General features: G+C 31.1%; 1 long non-coding RNA gene across 2 annotated transcripts; it reads left to right on the forward strand.

The window, feature by feature from the left end:
* Positions 1-1742: 1742 nt before the first annotated feature.
* On the forward strand, positions 1743-4656 carry LOC127730234 (uncharacterized). 2 transcript variants are annotated; one of them, XR_007995003.1, is made up of 4 exons: positions 1743-1953; positions 2771-2874; positions 3562-3764; positions 4233-4656. It is a non-coding gene; the product is annotated as an uncharacterized LOC127730234 (long non-coding RNA). The 2 variants fall into 2 exon arrangements; XR_007995002.1 differs by having other exon boundaries at positions 1743-1931.
* The last annotated feature ends 15558 nt before the right edge of the window (positions 4657-20214 follow it).

The raw sequence follows: 20214 nt of genomic DNA on the forward strand, positions 1-20214 counted from the left end.
AATCCCTTTCTGGCTTTTTGGATGTTCAGATTTTTTCTCTTGATTAAGAGCGAGCAACGGAACTTGTACATCTTATATAGTTTCTTATCTCTGGGGTGGATCAAGCCAATTTTCAAAGAGGAGGGGGGCATGTATTGTCTACATTTTCTTTTTTTCCATATTGTATTTTAATGTAATGCAAAGTTAAATTCTATTGTAACACAAGTTCTGCTGACAAATGGCTGATAAACCCCTCTTGTATGTAATTATTTGGCATGAAATGAAATATGTTTTTTCTGTATATGGAAATTAGGAATAATCCATCCTCTCTTTATAAAAGACCTGGATCTGCTTAAAAGTTCTTGCTTTTCTCAGAATTTTCCATTGTTACATCAGGAATAAAGGCTACCAATAATCATGCTTGACGATCATTGAGGTCACACATAAAGAACCCATCTCTTTGCAAATCATAGAAGAAAAACAAAGATACAATGTAGTTGGTAACATAAATGTATTTAAAAATATCAAGAGAAACATTCCCATACAGAATCTCTGTCAATAAGTTATTTTTCCACTCTTAACAGTGAAATCTTAAATATGTAAATTGATCGGCAAGCCTCGCATCTTGAAAAATAAAAAGTTTGTAGGAAAGAACTATTGTTTCACAATTGATGCTGTGTTAGAATTTATAATATCACTCTTTTTTCCCCATATGATCAGCATAAAAAGTGACAAGTTCTTCAGTCTAAATAACTTTGTTAAATCTCATTTCTGATGGAACATTTTCAGTGCACCAGATGAACAACTTTCTATGTTAGATACTTATTTAAATATAAAAATTCAAGTCTAATTTTAGAGTGAAATTTTAATATATTTAAACAAACTGTTCAAAACAACCAACATGTACAAACACTGAGTTTATTTTCATATCCTTTCTAAGAATATTGATACAAAGAAAGTAAAACAAAGACTTGTATCATTCCATCTACCAAAAGGGTGTTTGAGAATATACAAATAAGTCCAAGTTTCAGAGAAAAGTCAGTTATCTATAATTTTCTTCTTTGGAAGTTTTCAAAAACCTGTTTAAGGGTACTTGAAAAAATGCCATATTCAAACATTCCATGACTATTTTAATGTTATAAGAGTAGAGGAACATTAAATATTGAATGGTTATTCAAGAAAGTGTCGAAATATAACTACAATCATTAATTTTACTCGAATTTACTGTTGTGAACTTGCAGTTTCCTACGACGCGTGTACGGAGTTATCTCCCGTTGATCTCCGCTTCGCCACGAATAAGCTGACACAATTGCGTATCCGGGGAATTTATGATCTATAATGAATATATAAGATCCAGAAAATGGTTTTACTTCATATTTTATACCCCTCCATACGTTACCAAACCCATTTAAGAAATGATTTGGGATTTTCCGTAGACCTACGCAAATTTTCCAAAAAAAATTTCAACTTCCATCGTTGTTTTAGAATACTTTTATAACACCTTTCATAAATAAGTATACATAATAATGAAGCTTATTCACTCAAGATTTGGACCCTACAAGTTTTATTTATGTACGAGTTACAATTAGACGATACGAGGTAAAAAACCAAGAGGTGTACACGTTCACAAGAAAACGGTAAACTCTGACCTTTTATCACGTGACCAATGTCTTGAACTTAGACGCCATTAAATCGTTTGCCGTTCAACTGGTAAGGATCAACAATTAAGAATATACAAAATGCTAGTCTCGATTATCCAGACGCCCATATGCATATATGTAGAGTCTGGATCCAATCGGTTCGAATGATTGTGATGCGAAGGCGTGTCCAAATATGCAAACACGCGAGCTGGATTTTTTCGGAAACTTTCATGACTTGAGGTTCCCTTGCGGTAACACTAGACAAAAACAAACGGAGGAAGTAGAAAGCATCATGCCTGGTGCCGGTTGGAAGTAACATCAAGAGCTACAGACTGTTATATATATCTTATATCTATACAACACACACTCCGATTTCTGCACGGAAAATAACGTTATATGCGTTACTTGTGCACAAAGTTTTGCAACTAGCGGGGGGAGGGGGGGCTAGGATGAAATTGTTAAAAAAAGGCAGGACAGGAGTTATGACTGAGTAAAAAAATAGAAGGATGAGACAATTTGCAAAATAAGGCAGGATGACAAATTATTTATGTTAAAATAGTCAGAATACCATAAAAAAATCAGGACCTAATAGAGTGAAAATTAAAAAAGCAGGACAGAAATTACAACTAAAAACACATGCTGCAGGACAAACTGGTAGCTTCTATAACTCCAAAAAACACTATTATTATTTTTAAATGTATATATTAATATGATTATTATTATTATTACAGTTGCTTGAATTTTAGTGATAAAAATATGAAGAAAATTTTAAAAAATAGTGGTATAAATATTTTTTAAAAAATCATATTTTTATCACTAAAATTCAAGCAACTGTGTTATTATTTATGTACAAACATGTTTAAAATTATATAATTATGCATGTGTTAAATTTTTAAATCTAGGTCAATATACATGTATCTGAAGTAATGAGCATTTGTAAATATACTTTCAAATACTTCATTTATTAAAACTACCTTTAGAGAAATAAAAAAAACTGCATTATATAACTCAAGGACGTATATTGTTAGTTATACGTCCTTATATAACTCAAGTACATGCATTACTTTTTGTAGATATGTCTGTTTGTTGTTGACACTCCCTTTACTTTAAAGTTACAATTTTGTCATTTAAAGATTTAATATTTATTCCAGATCAATTTTGCACATCTTGAAGAGAAATTAAAACAAACAATGGAATGTAGCAAAGTGGACATTATACTTGATGAGTGCTGAATATGAAGATTTTTTGAACAGCGGTATAATTACTGCATGTTGCTTTTTTTTGATAAATTTAATGATATGGTGAATCTATACTTGATTAAATGACTTTGAAATAACCAATAGAATTTCAATAACAACATGTAGTTCATTTCATTTACATTTGATTTAATCATTTATAATCAAATGTAATGTAACCAAGCACAGAATTCTCGAAAAACTGGTGGTCCAAAGATTTGACCACCAAACTTTTTAAAGGACCGTCACAACTTTGGTTAATATTTTGCAACAGAAATTATAGTGAGGACCAGCAGGTTTTCTTGTAGGACCACAAGGGAAAAAAAGATTTCGAGAACTCTACAAGCATGCATTCCACAACTCACTGGTTAGTGATATTTTGGTATTCTAGATCATAGAGAGTTGCAAAATATTTATGATGAACTTATCGATTAAAGAAATATTACCGTAGTAATTATGTAATTTTTTTTTTTTTTTTTGTTCCAACCACAACCATGTTTGACAATGAGTGAATATAATTTCATTTGTTTATAATTACCATCAATATTATTGCTGTGGGCTATTATTCATTATTTTGCCACCATGCAAATTAGAACAGAGACCTTATTCATTGTATACTTATTAAAATTAACCATTTATAATGATAAATTGTGACTCAAAATTCTACATTTTATAACTTGATAATTCCATTACTTGTATTTTTCTAGCACTTCTTTTTAACATGATGGAGTTGCAAAAAGTTACCACAGTTCTATGGACATGATGGACAACTAAAGGAGAATAGTTTCATTTGTCAAAGGACAACTAAAGGAGAATAATTTCATTTGTCAAAGAACAACTGAAGGAGAATAATTTCATTTGTCAAAGGACAGGAGACTTTCCATGCCCTAAGATTTTAAAAGCTGAAATTGTAAGGCTTTAAGAAATTAATGTATATACATATGGTCCTGTCTTAAGTTTCCATAAAAACATTTAATATAATTTAAGTCTTTAACTTTTTTATTTAGACATATTTTATGAAGAATATAATGTTTTAACTTTGTTCAATGCATTTTGATACACCTCTCTTTAATTGGAAGAAGTAAAGCACTTAATTTATACACAATAACCTTTTTGATTTTAGCTTTCATATGAATCTTTTTGAAGATCATTAAATGGAGCTAACACTGTTTGAAGAGATGTGGGGTCCTATGAGACAGCAACTCAACTACAAAAATAACCAAAGGAACATATCAATATACAGTTTTAACAGTCTAAACCTAATGCTCCATATAGTCAAATTCCAAGCAATTAAAAGAGTAAAAGCATGCAGTAATTCTTCAAATACATAATGTGTGTCTCTAATTAATAAATCTGATCTTGTGTCATATCTTTTTAGGGAAAATAAGATGCAGAGAACCATTCATGAAGTATATATATGATACTGATATTTACAATTTTCTGCAGAGCTATAACTCCAGCCCTTTAGATTACATTACACTACTATTGCTTGCTAATTCTACCATCAATAGCAGGAGTAGAGAGGAGATTCAGCACTATGAATGATCTTTGCAATTTGCTGTGGATGATGACTAAATCAAATTTGGATGCATTGATGAAATTCATATAGCGATGACAGTTACTTCATTGAACAAGAAAAAGCTGTAAATATTTTCAATGGTGCAAAACAAACAAGTTATAATGAACTATAAAATGATTAAAACTGTGTTGAGTTTTCAATTTGTTTAAAAAGTGACAACATTTACCTAATGAAATATAATGAACACCAAAGATGCTATCATTTGGATTGATTGTAAAGTTTACATGTCTGACTGGCATGTTTTATCTGCCCTTGAACTCATGTTCATGGATGATAAGTCAGTGTAATGTTTCAAATGTTGGATCCTCTTCGAAGATACTATAAACAAAATGTCTATAAATGTCTATTTGGTTTATGGTATGATTGTAAGGTGTACTAGTCTGTCTAGCTTGGTTTATCTGACCTTGACCTCATTGTCATGGATCATTAGTAATATTTAACTTGTAATAAACTTTTATCTTTAAGGCTAATAATGTAAATCATTCAAGCAGGCAACACATTTCAGCTTGTTTTAGACATCAATAACTTGGTGAAACTTTCTTAATTTTTTTTTCAAATCTTTAACAGAATTTTTCTACAATCAAAAGAAAGTATTCAGTGCAAAATATTTTATTTAATGTTGCTGTATTTTTCTGATAGGGACTGATTTTTTTGCAATTTTTATATAAACATGATAAAGATTACATTCTTGGGTTTATGCATAAAAAAACAAGTCAAACAGTCCTAGAATGTAAAGAAACTTGGGCAGATTTGCTTAAAATTGATGTATGGAAGATATTGTTTGAAGCAAACTTTACATCTGCTTACCCTTCCGGAGCACTTGAGATCACCCCCAGTTTTTGGTGGGGTTCGTGTTGCTTAGTCTTTAGTTTTCTATGTTGTGTCATCTGTACTATTATTTGTCTGTTTGTCTTTTTATTTTTGGCCATGACGTTGTCAGTTTGTTTTCAATCTGAGTTTGACTGTCCCTCTGGTATCTTTTGTCCCTCTTTTACAAATATATCTTTCCATTGTTCAGTCTTTTCATTTTTGCAGTGAACATTTACATACAATACAGTCTGGACTTGCATTCTTTAAACATCAATAAGTTAGTAATATAAAGATAATAAGATGTGCTTATAATTGCCAATGAGACAACTTTCCACTAGAGAGCAAATGACATGGAAGTTAACAACTATATGTGACCATATGGCCTTTAACAATGAGCAAAACCTATATTGCATAATGAGTTATTAAAGGCCACAAAATGAGAAATGTAAAACAATTCCAGAGAGAAAACTAATAGCCTGATTTATGTAAAAAAAAACACAATTAACGAAATACAAATATGATATACAGCCACTGAATTACAGGCTCTTGACTTGGGACAGGCACATTCAGAATGTGGCGGGCTTAAACATGTTGGTCAGCGCCCAACCCTCCTTCTAACCTGAGACAGCGGTTTAACAGTACAATATATGAACAAACAATGAAAATCAGTTGATTAGGGCTGAACTCATATTGTATTTATACATCCCTACAACAAAAAAGAAACCAAGTACAGATATAATAGTACTGGCAGTTACTGACAGCTAGTTCAAAGCCAATAACAACTTGTAAAAAAATCTGTATCTAAGACGAGGATCAATAAGCACACATCCAACATCCAATGGATTAAGTGTAAAGACGTCATTAACAGTCTAATGTATGGCTGTGCAGCATCAAATAGAACAACCATCTATAGGTACACATTAGAGGGGCGGATCCAGCCATTTTAAATAGGTGGGTTCCATATGTACCCATTAAAATGCATTGATCGGTCCAAAAAAAGAGGTCTGGATCTGCAACTGTATTAAGAGTGTCACCATATACATATTAACATTCTGACCAGTCTCAGTGCCCCATACTTCCATTCATTGATCTTCATCTATAAAAATGGCTGATAAATGACACTGGTGTGGTTTTCTTAATTGTTACAGTAACAATTTTCACTAATTTAATCTTTAGACTTATCAATGATGATATGACTTGCAGAATTTTTATGTATCGTGTCGATCTTAACGAGTTCAGCAATTTCCAACTGATTTCTACATTTTATTCTTACTTTGTGATGCTTCAGCACTTTTAGATAAGCTCTTATATATGTGTGTCTTGCAATCCACAGCACGATTATGTACGCCACTAGCTAATGAAAGCTAGGAACATGTAATTCAGTAGTTGAAGGTTGCTGCCTGTAATTTTTTTCTCGTTTATTATTTTGTCATTCATTATGCCGTTGGGCTTTCCTTTTGAATTTCAAGTTATACATTTGGTTATGTCCGGCATGGTTTAGATGACTATACGGAAATGGTTTTGCTCCGATAGTTCATTGAGGCCGTATGGTGGACTACAATTGCTTTAACCCACGTCATTTCATAGGTAATTGGGGACAGGACAATTTTTTAGCCCCGCCCTTTTTCCAATACCCGTAAATTTTTTCCCTAAAAATATCAAAATTTTCCCGTTTTTCTGTGTCATGAATATACTACAAATAACTTGTATTTGCTATTTACTATCAATTTCAAGTTTACTATCCACAGCAGTCATACAGATTTATTTTGATAAAATTGAGAATAGAAATGGGGAATGTGTCAAAGAGACAACAACCCGACCAAAGAGCATAAAACAGCCAAAGACCACCAATGTGTCTTGTTTATGAATTCCCTACTCTGTCTCCGTGGTCATCATTGACAAATTTCAGTTACTTTTTCTCTATGTTTTTTTTTTTTTTTTTTGCAAAATAACTACACACATATAAAAACAAATGGACAGCGCTTTTTTCGTTTCAAAACCAGTGACACCGTCAACAAGAAGCAACAAAGGCATGTTTCTTGCGATGGGAAAGCCCCCTCGTTCTTTCCAAAGAAATAGACAGGGGTCTTTACCATCGCATGAAACTATTAGCCGTGTAAAACAGCGAGACAATCAGTTGAACGGCAAACGATTTAATGGCGTCTAAGTTCAAGACATTGGTCACGTGATAAAAGGTCAGAGTTTACCGTTTTCTTGTGAACGTGTACACCTCTTGGTTTTTTACCTCGTATCGTCTAATTGTAACTCGTACATAAATAAAACTTGTAGGGTCCAAATCTTGAGTGAATAAGCTTCATTATTATGTATACTTATTTATGAAAGGTGTTATAAAAGTATTCTAAAACAACGATGGAAGTTGAAATTTTTTTTTGGAAAATTTGCGTAGGTCTACGGAAAATCCCAAATCATTTCTTAAATGGGTTTGGTAACGTATGGAGGGGTATAAAATATGAAGTAAAACCATTTTCTGGATCTTATATATTCATTATAGATCATAAATTCCCCGGATACGCAATTGTGTCAGCTTATTCGTGGCGAAGCGGAGATCAACGGGAGATAACTCCGTACACGCGTCGTAGGAAACTGCAAGTTCACAACAGTAAATTCGAGTAAAATTAATGATTGTAGTTATATTTCGACACTTTCTTGAATAACCATTCAATATTTAATGTTCCTCTACTCTTATAACATTAAAATAGTCATGGAATGTTTGAATATGGCATTTTTTCAAGTACCCTTAAACAGGTTTTTGAAAACTTCCAAAGAAGAAAATTATAGATAACTGACTTTTCTCTGAAACTTGGACTTATTTGTATATTCTCAAACACCCTTTTGGTAGATGGAATGATACAAGTCTTTGTTTTACTTTCTTTGTATCAATATTCTTAGAAAGGATATGAAAATAAACTCAGTGTTTGTACATGTTGGTTGTTTTGAACAGTTTGTTTAAATATAGTAAAATTTCACTCTAAAATTAGACTTGAATTTTTATATTTAAATAAGTATCTAACATAGAAAGTTGTTCATCTGGTGCACTGAAAATGTTCCATCAGAAATGAGATTTAACAAAGTTATTTAGACTGAAGAACTTGTCACTTTTTATGCTGATCATATGGGGAAAAAAGAGTGATATTATAAATTCTAACACAGCATCAATTGTGAAACAATAGTTCTTTCCTACAAACTTTTTATTTTTCAAGATGCGAGGCTTGCCGATCAATTTACATATTTAAGATTTCACTGTTAAGAGTGGAAAAATAACTTATTGACAGAGATTCTGTATGGGAATGTTTCTCTTGATATTTTTAAATACATTTATGTTACCAACTACATTGTATCTTTGTTTTTCTTCTATGATTTGCAAAGAGATGGGTTCTTTATGTGTGACCTCAATGATCGTCAAGCATGATTATTGGTAGCCTTTATTCCTGATGTAACAATGGAAAATTCTGAGAAAAGCAAGAACTTTTAAGCAGATCCAGGTCTTTTATAAAGAGAGGATGGATTATTCCTAATTTCCATATACAGAAAAAACATATTTCATTTCATGCCAAATAATTACATACAAGAGGGGTTTATCAGCCATTTGTCAGCAGAACTTGTGTTACAATAGAATTTAACTTTGCATTACATTAAAATACAATATGGAAAAAAAGAAAATGTAGACAATACATGCCCCCCTCCTCTTTGAAAATTGGCTTGATCCACCCCAGAGATAAGAAACTATATAAGATGTACAAGTTCCGTTGCTCGCTCTTAATCAAGAGAAAAAATCTGAACATCCAAAAAGCCAGAAAGGGATTTAAAACATTATAATCAACACAAAGAAAACTGAACAAAAAGCTGTATTGCAATCTGATATCATGCAGTTCTCATAATTCCTATTACATGTATTACTTCAAGTTTTGATTTTTTTCCTTATATTTGAATTCATAAGTCCTACAAACAACTGTTGAGTCCTTTAATTAAATTATTGATTGAATAATGAATGATTAGCTAAGCTGGTCTGTAAATAAAGTCTGAAAATGCTTTGTTTAAATAAAAGAGTGTTATTATGTCATAAAATATACTGAATCAACTTCAAATTTAATCCAAATTCATATTTAACTGCTCTAAAATGCATAGTCAATTGAACTACAAAACAAAAACCTGAGACTGCTATAACAATTAACATAGAGATTGGTCACTTCCCATGTTATAGTAGTCTCAGACAAAAACAAAGCTGACTTAAATACATGTACAGTATGTTCAGAAATTTTTTGAAGAATAAACAACAATGAGATATTTATTTTTCTGATATCAGAAAAAATCTCATAGTATCAAATCAGAATGAGAGTTCTTTTTTTTGAGATAATCAATTTAATTGCATTATTTACTTTAATAAAAACCTCATGATAATATCTGAATTTACAGTCATGACTTAGCTTGTCAACCTCTACACTTAAAAATTTAAGGTTCCTAGGCCTAAATGTGGTTGAAATACAGACAATTTTGGTAACTTTTACAAAAAATCTCTTTTTTATGACATACCTTACAATTTCAGAATAAGCTGCATTAAGTTATATATGTATCACATATAAGAATGCTAGTTTGTATTTTAATATCATGATTATCATGATTATTGCAATAAGTTGTTATTATTCAATTAATTAAAAAAAACATCAATTATTTTTGAATTGATAGATCTGGAACTAGTACATACATTTGTTTTTTTAAACATCTATATACTATTCATTAGGGAACTTATTCAAATATATTTTGTACAAGACAGTCATGGCAGTTCACAATTACAGTGGTCATTATAAACATAATGACACAATTTATACAACCAAATTTTATTGTTGATATATGTAAACTGAAATCATTGCAGAATTTTTCTTTCAAATGATTTAATGTTTGTTAGTCACTTACTTTAAATACTTAACCTGTACTAAAATAAAGAGATGTGGTATGATTGCCAATGAGATAACAGTATAGAAACTATCCACCAAAGTCCAAATGTCTGTTAGCAGTTAAATTATAAGTCACTTTACAGACATCAACAATGAATACATTTCATTGTTATCAGGCAGATGAGGAAAAAGAGTAATGATAGCTTTTTAGCTTACTACATGTACAAGAGAATATAAGAAATATAATAATATAAATAAGGAAATAATAGAGACAAAAAAGACAGGACTTAGCCACTGGACTATATGTAAAGTGTTCCCTTACTAATCCTTAAAGGAGCTGCTGTATACTTAGAAAAAAGGATGTTGAGGACTTGGCCACATCAATCAGCATTTTTAGACACTACATTATGGTCAATTGCAATCTGCCCTATTTGCTCCAACCTCTAATGAGTATTAAAATTTATACCTAGGGTGGGAATTTAACCCATATATGTTCATTTACTCTATTGTTCTCTATGTACATACATGTACATGTACATGAAATATATCAAATGCAAAAAAATGCTGGAATGTAAATATGGTAATTTACATCATGTACATTATTACAGCCTCTTTTTTTAAGGACCTAGTAAAGGAGGTCCCTGGACCTAGCTAGTCCTATTTCTTAGGCAAGGTGTATTATATAACTCTTGAAAGTAGTTAAATGCAATTGTAAAATTAATTTTATCTGCTGTTAAACAATAATAACACGATAGTGGTTATTTCTAAGTATTAAGTAACAACAGCGTGCAATTTAGGTAAACAAACATCAATAATCTACCACGTGTTTGTCTGCTGTGCTTGAATATTCAAAACGACCCATCGGGTTTATTTACACGAATTTTTGCTAAAGCAGACAGTTAAACATGTCTGTTTACCTAATAGGTTCTATAAAAATTGCATTTGCTGTTATGACTTGTGTATGCATGGAATATAATGAACATAACATTGATTATTTACCGTAAATATTGAATACACATCATTCCTGAGCTATACACACAAAACACATGGCACTTTTGTAACGATGGATGGTAACGTATAGCCACTTTATAACAGTAAATCCCATTGGATAAGCTACCCTACACAGTACATAATATGAAAATTAATGATTGGATACGAATTTGTGTCAGCTCTCAAATCGATGGAAAAATGTAAACATTGGAATCCGCCATTTTGACATAGGAAACAAACTAATTTTGAATCTTGGATTTAAGGACATTGCGCACATTGCCAGCGTATCATGCATAACCAGTCATGTGCAAATATATCTTTTAATTAGTTTTATACACTTACTTTTCTATGTTTTAGTTAATTTAATGTTTTAATTTACTACAGAACGGAACATCGTTCTCAAAGACGCCGTAGAAAAAATTATAGGTGTCGCTGTTTGTGGGCGTAAACATTTTACATACGGGTACTTTTTTTGTCGACAAATTGACCTCTATCTGTCAGATTCAGGCGTTTGCCGTTCAACTGAATGTTAGTATTAAAGATTTACAATATTGAGGAGTTATATTAAATCTTTATAATATATATGTTAATGTGAAAAATATGCATTTTCAAATGCAACCCACCTCCCCGGTCGGATTATTTTCACTTGATTATATACAAAAAGCATCATGTTTAATTTGAGCAGTTATGTCCAATTTCTACCGTGTCAGGATAAGAGCAGAACTGAAAATTAAATAAAGGTATGATTAAATCTATGAGGTTTAACCAAGGATTTGTATAGTAACTTTACAAATCCTTGGTTCAGCGTTCAAATTATACAAATCTAGAAATTTGAAAGAAACAAAATAAATAAATCAAATGTAAAACATTTAATATATGTTTGATACCAATAGTGATCAATCTGTTAATATATATAGCTGCTTGGTATACAGCTTGCAGTCTTCTAGAATATGAATAAACTATTTTTCGAGCAACAAATCAATCAACTTCCCAAACTAAAAAAAAAGAAAAATAGAAAAGGGGGAAGTAAAAGCACTCAGTTCAGTTGTTGTCATGCTATTAAAACACAATATTCGCTATTGTATTGATCCTGATAAAAGATTCGTGTACCACCCCACCCCACGAAAACCCAATTTTGTTGATAAAATAAACAAAGCGTGTACGTAATTTTACATGAAGTGGCAATGGCGTATCTAGAAATTTTCACTGACTGCCTAAGAGGTGCCCGCTGCAGTCTGCTCTATCGATTCCCTAGTATAATCAGCCCATTTTTTCCCACAAAAAAAATCCGAGAGGGGTGTCAATAAGCTGAAATCAAAACTTGCTATTAATAAATAGTTCGATCATTCATCTTAATTTTTGATAAGGTGGAGAATGGATTCGAGATTTATAATGCTTTTTTTTTATACCAAAAAACAAAATATATTATTTTTTAACCAAGATTTATATAGAAATATTTTTTAAATCCTTGTTTAAGATTCTTTTATATCTAAAAACAGGAGTTTTACACATTCATTGAAAATATTTTGTTCATCTCCCTTTTAAAACAAATCAATACTAAATGCATCTAAATAAAAGATAAAACTCTCGTCTTTAAAATAAAACAGCACGATACATGTGCTCTTCGACCATGTTGTTGTTATTGAAGTATGGGAGGAGTTTATTATTCAACATGTAAATGCCATCCAATCGCGTATTAGGAAAAAAACCTACAGATCGTAGTCGAGGCTCATGAATATAACATATATCTCAACAATTGCTACCAGACGTTATTGTTCGCAGTAAGAACGATAACTCTGGTGCAACGAGACTAACAAAATGCCAAATTCGGGATGTTTGGTCATATTAACAGCGAAAATACACCAAGAAAGGTTTGTTGAATTAGTTTTTGCAATTATGGAATAGTATTTCGTTGTTTTGTCATCATGCAATAGAAGTTCCTTCATAATATAAGTTCCGAGTGGAAGAAATATTCTGTAATATTATTTTACTGGAACAAATATTGGCTCCATGGTTGCTTCAATACTTTAATATGGTACTGAATCAAGGGATATAGATATAGTGAAACCATTGAAACTTTTAAAAATAATTTTGTAAATAGTTACTAGGAATGGGTCATAAGACGAATAATCTCATAAAAAGAGGCGAATGTGGCAGACATGAACTTTATATATGTTAATAATGTGGGGGAACCTATTAAATATTGTATTTCGATGGTAGCAGACTACCGAAATTATGTTATTGTATTATGTTTAAAATGGATGAATATGGACGAATAAATTGGCGTACCAAAGTGCAAAGACTATTATTTTCGAATGGATTTGGTGTAGTATGTGAAATCAAGGTGTGGGAGATACAAAAGTGTTAATGATTTTATTTAAACTTGTAACTTACCAAACTTGGTGAGATTACCTTGGTAACAATGGAAGCCATAAAAGTCATATAAAACATAAAATTAATCCGTGATCTCGGATTCAGAAACCGAGATAACGGATTATTAATCCGAGATCACAGATTAATTTTATTATTTATGTTCCCTTTTATGGCTTCCGTAGGTATCTCATCAAATGTGCAATTGAAACAATATTTCTAATTAAATTGTAAAATATCTTGAATTCACCCAAATACTTTTAAAATTTATTGTTATTTTTATGGAAATATGCAATTTATGTATGCAACATTCATTCTGATGTATATCATGTTATTACAAAGTGAAGAATCAATATAGAAAACAAAAACACATACAAAAATGAATGTCTGGTTGTCATGTGGTGTCGCAATATGGAAGTCATTTACACCGAGAACGCGTAGGCACATTGAATAGAGGACACCGTTTACATAGTGTGAATAAGTCAACTTGGAAGATAATCGTCATATTACCTCATTAAGAAGATGTTATTCATTATGTCAATATTCTTTTGGAGAAAGATTAAAATAAGCAATGTTGCTTGTTTCTGGATCCCATTGTTTATACTGTATTATATTATATAGCATGATTTGACTTATCGAATAAAATATTGTTTAAACCAAGATCTAAATTGCCTTTAAACGGTGATTTTCACCTTTGTTGCACCTTTTTTTTTAGGTAACTATATTTGATAGAGATAATCTTTTGATAGTTAAAATGTTCAACAAAATACAATTAAGTAAGTCAACATGGACGAATGGTCAATTGACCCCTTATAGGAGTTATTACCCTTAAAGACTACAAATAACTATTTTTTGTGTTTATTGTGTGTGTAGAAACTATAATAGATAGAGTGAAATTGTAAAAAGCAAAATGAGTGTTTAGTTCAGAAAAATAAGATCTACAAATAAATCAACATAGCCGAAATTGTGTCAACTCACTCCTTTAAAGAGTAAATTTGCACCTCCATGACCATTTTTTACCCATTTAATTTTTTTTTTTTTGCAGAACCAAAGATGTATAGAGAGCAACACATATAGCAAAAACGTTCAGCAAAATAACATCTACAAGTAAGTCAACATGGAATAAAAAAAAAATCGTCAGTTAACCCGTGAGAGGATTTATTGCCTTAAAGTTTTTAACTAACTTTCATACATAGAGATAAACAGTAAAACAAAGCGAAAATGTTCAGCACCGTCAGATCTGCTGATTAGTAATCATTGTTAACTTAACCCTTATAAATGTAATTTTCCCTGAATGATGAATTTTATCAATTTTTTGCACTTTTGTAAAAACTTTTGGAGTTAAAATTTTAAATAGGAAAAGAGATAATCAAAATAAAATTTACAAGAAAGTCAACACGGCCAAATTGTCACACTTGTTATATGGTTTATTGCCATTAAATACAGAGGGTTTTTTTGTCTAAAAAAATTAATCGATAGGTATAAACTGTAAACAGTAAAATTGATCATCAATAAATACTTACAAATATGCCCCTAGATAAGATATAGACTACAAATAAGCAAGCATAACTGATGATTTTAAATAAGTAAAAAAATGTACAAATAACATATTTTATAAGGTGAGCGATCATCTTGTTTATGTTTGCTAATTAGGAATTTACTAGGGGCAGTTTTTTTCATTGTATGCTGAATTCATTCACGCTTATCTGGAATTGGGACTGTGATAAGTTTGATTTAGTCATGGTGTAAACATGTAAACAATTTAGAAATAGTATACATGTACTCACGCAATTGTATCATATATCTACATGAGTCAAAAGGCAGCATCTTTAGAGACTATTGATAGTGAAAAAAATCTATGGATCATAGATGATTACAGTTCTGAATAAAATACTAGTACTAATTTTATAAAAGAGATATTGAATAAAATAATTTAGTTATTTCTGTGCCGGACTGTTACAATCTCCCTCTGTCGTCTTTTGGTTTCCTATAGTTAACAAAATGATGAAAACACTTTAATTAAGACTAGAAGAGCCAAATAAATTATGAGTGACCCTCCAGCTATGTCACCCTTTATTACAAGGACACACGTAAAGATTCATCAAATCTCGATCTCGTAGTTTAATACTTTTAGTTGCACATAAAGTAAAAAAAAAAGAAAACAAACAATTTGATGCTTGCGTGGTTCAAAAAACATTTAATAAATGAAAAAAAAAAACCCTCTCAAATTTAAATGATCGCTCCCAAAACAATCCAAATATATGCCAATTTAACAATTTGTTTTTACCTTCTTGATAAAAAGTTCCTTTTCTATTGTTTAATTATACCCCGCTTCGGTATTACCCAGTCCGCCCTAACCGCCTCTGCGGTAGCGTTGAAGCGTGCTCGCATCGATTGGGGGAGGTCGTGTGTTATTTGCTGCTTCTCCGCAATTTTCGTCGCATTTTTTTAGGAAATCCGAATTACAGATTCCAGCTTAATTAAAGGTGATTATTCTATGATATAAGTAATTTTGATATTGAATTTTCGTCGACACTTTTTCGCGGAAGTAACTTGAAGATTGAAGATTTTATTTTACACTCTGACAGCATACACTGTAACAAGAGATATACACAACACACAAATATATATATCTTCAGTTCAAATCATTATCAATTGTAAAGAGCAACATGGGTTAAACGTTAATTAGACAGAAACTCAACATTAATTAAAAAAAGACAAATCTGTCGGTCATGATTGTAATAAGAAGCCTGGATCATATATAAAGATATATACAGTCGAACCTCGTGCTATTTCAGATACAAACGATAGCCCACCATAAAACAAGTTATAGTATGTTTAGACATTTAAGTAATAAAACTTAAAATGTTTTAATTTTATTTTTAAATAAAATATGGATTTTACAGGAGATACCTACAGACTGGAAACATTCTGTGGTCATCCCATATTTAAAACAAGGGAAAGATTCAAGTGATCTTTTGTCGTATAGGTATAGGCCTACAGCTTTAACATCCAATTTTAATAAAATTATGGAAAAGATGGTTTATAGCCGATTGAGTAGGTTCTTAGAAAAGAACAATATTTATATTCCAAACCAAAGTGGATTTCGAAAAAATAAAAATACATTACAACAATGTATTAGACTTGATAATGAAATACATAAAACTTTTGCTAAGAAGAATATTACTGTTGGTGTTTTTATAGATTTTCAGAAGGCTTTTGATATGCTATGGAAACACGGGCTACTAATTAAAAGAAAATGATTAATAATGGTATTAAAAGAAAGTTTATTAGCATATATTAATAACTATCCAACAGCAAGATCACTTCAAGTTAAGATAAATAATACTTTTTCAGAAACTCATTTTGTTGAAAATGGTACCCCTCAAGGGAGTTGTATTAGTCCCACTTTATTAAATACCATGGTTAATGATTTATCAACTTGTTTATGAATTTTCACAATTTGCAGATGACGGTGCTATATGGCAGTCCGGTTCATGTATTAAGTTTTTACAAAAAAGTTTTCAAAATTTTTGCATAACATATATGTCAATGTATGTACCGGCTCAATGAGATCTGCTTCTTTAAAAGCTCTACAAGTTGAAATGGGTGATCCACCATCTGAAATAAGAAGACAGAGTTTGATAGCTAAAGCTTTTCTAAATATAGCTAGTTTTGATAACTCGCATCCTGCTAAAGCTGCTGTAAACGATACTTTTATTTTTGATTATTAAAAAAAATGTTAAAAAAAAACAAACTTTTTCAATAACAGAGAGATTTCTACAGATTTAATTTATAGATATTCAGAATGTTCATGTCCTCCATGGCATGTCGAGAAATCATTAGTTAAAACACAACTTCAGGATAAAATAAGTATAAAGGATTTGCCATACTTGATTAAAAGTGAGGCTGATGTACTAATTAAAACAGAATATACAGAGCGTTTACAAATATTTACAGATGGTTCTAAAGACCTACAGGATAACACAAGCTGTGAATAAGTTGTTTCAGAATTAAAGATTAAAAAAGGTTTTAAATTACCAAATTATATTTCAATATTTATGTCAGAATTAATGGCAATTCATTTAAGTCTATTAAGGCTAGAAGGTTTCAGACATATCACAACGGTCATATTTGTAGATTCTTTTTTGGTTCTACAAGCCATCAGAATATCTGGTCATTTAATTGTGACCTCTCTTAAAAAAGTGGTCCAGACATTATATTTGAGTGGATACCGAGTCATGTCGGATTAATGGACAACGAAAGTGCAGATTTACAAGCTAATATGGCACTAAATTTTGATAACTGTTTAGATTGTACATGTATACCTCTATTTAAAGAGGATATTAAAACTGTCTGCAAAAATTTCTAAAAAAAATTCATGGCAAAAAGATTTAAAATCAACGATAAAGTTATTTTTTTCTGTTCCCAAATTATCAAGGGACAAAGAACGAATACTTTATAAACTGAGGACGGGATATATTGGACTTAATAGCCATCTTGATAAACTTTGAATACATATTTCTAATCTTTGCACAAACTGCAATCAGATTAAAGATGTATAACACTACATGTTAAAGCGGTGTAAATTGTTTAAATCAGAAAGGGAAATTCTTTTCGAAAAACTAATAAAACTAAACATTAACGATTTTACACTTAAAAATTTACTAAAAGGAAATAATTGTGTTCCAATTTTTGATTACATGCTAAGTACTAAGAGACTAACCTATGCCAAAAATACGTAACAATACTTTAAAATATTACCTGCTGCATTTACCACACAATTTCAAGCTTACTACGGCAAACCGCACCAGAACTTTCGCTTAAGATGTGGATGAAAATTCGCCACTTTACGTTACACAAACGCTATTAAATAAATTCAACGTACTTTAACCTCATGTTATCTTCAAATATTCCATTTCCCAAAGAATAAGCATTAAACTTTTACATACAAATATAGAATCAATTGTAATTCCACTTAGTTTTCGAATTAGTTGCTAAAACTATAGCGCTTCCTTTGCATATTCAATTATTAATTTATTCACAATAAGTCGTTCGCATTACATACAGACATGCAGATTAGCGGTGCCAACCAGTGGTCGCCCCGGACATGGTAGTCATGATATACAGGGTATGAAATCATGTCAAAGTTTAACCAGTTTGTCGTGTATGTAGCTTGTTAAACAGTGACGTCAGCGCAAAGTCACCCGATCCTGCAATATTAGCCACTATTAGTGGGAATCTATTAGTAAAATTAGTCTGCTAGCAACACTAACAACAGTATACTTTTATACTGTACAGTATAGATGTTACCTGCTGGTAGTTATAACAAAATATGTTCAATTCGGGGACATCAAAAATCATGACAAGTGTTGTTTTGATTCAAAGAAAATGGCGTGTAGAATGGCACCAACATGATTTTCAAAAGGAAAAATTTCCAAATCAGTCACACAATACACGAGAAGAGGTAAAAGAAGGGCTTTGCTGTCTGATCCTTTTCGTGTTAAAACTGATAAGCCGTGACTTAGAAATATCGTCACCACTCAGGTAGTAACGTCAACAAGTCGCAGACAGCATTGAAAGAAGAAACAAAACAGAAATATCCACATGACATTCAGATTGGTCATAGTAATCAGCTGGTATGATATTGAGGGTAATGAAATCATTTTTAGAAAATATTAAACGAGTCGACACAAGTTTTTCCGATGTACTCGGTTTTACCAGAGACGATATACACTCTGGTGGGTTACACTAAAGACCTGAAAGTGGACCTGAAAAGACCTGAATAGACCTGAAGATATACGACTCAAATTATTCAAATTGCAATAACTTCTTTATTTTTCAATGGAATTTCTTCAAGTTAGAATTTTATTAAATGTAAAGATCCACATTTCTTCAAAAATAAAATGTTTTAAATAAAAAACAAGTTTTTGATGCCAAAACATGGACCTGAACGGAGAAATGAAAAGACCTGAACGGACCTGAAAATCTATGGTCGGACTTATCCAAACTTCAATAACTTTTTAAATTTTCAATGGATTTCTTTCAACTTCAGATTTTGTGAAACGAAAAATTCAATATACTAATAATATTAAAAAAAAACATTTCCGTTCAGGTCTTTTCATTTCTCCGTTCAGGTCCATGTTTTGGCATCAAAAATTTGATTTTTATTTAAAACATTTTATTTTTGATGAAATGTGGATCTTTACGTTTCATAAAATTCTAACTTGAAGAAATTCTATTGAAAATAAAGAAGTTATTGCAATTTGAATAATTTGAGTCGTATATCCTCAGGTCTATTCAGGGCTTTTCAGGTCCTTCTTCTTCTTCTTCTGGTATACAGTTACAGCTTCATTTATATTGAAGATTACGAACTGTTGCATGCGCGGAGTATATGATTAAAATTATATAGAACAAAAATTTATCTTTAAATTTGTAGAATACTTGGTGATATTTACATGAAACAAAGATAACAAGTGATTAAAAATATGTACATTGGTATTTATAGAATTAATTTATGTTGTGGAGAACAGTTGGTGTCAACTGATCTCTATAGGTTTCAATTGTTTGACATGCTACTACAACTTGTGGTAACATGTTCCATTGGATGATTGTTTGCGGAAAAAATGACCATTTGTAACTGTCTTAAGAGGTGGATATTTGCCGAAATGTTTGGGTATGTAATTTTCTTGTTCTAG

This window comes from Mytilus californianus, unplaced genomic scaffold (assembly GCF_021869535.1).
Source record: "Mytilus californianus isolate M0D057914Y unplaced genomic scaffold, xbMytCali1.0.p SCAF_1, whole genome shotgun sequence".
Taxonomy (NCBI): Eukaryota; Metazoa; Mollusca; class Bivalvia; order Mytilida; family Mytilidae; genus Mytilus; species Mytilus californianus.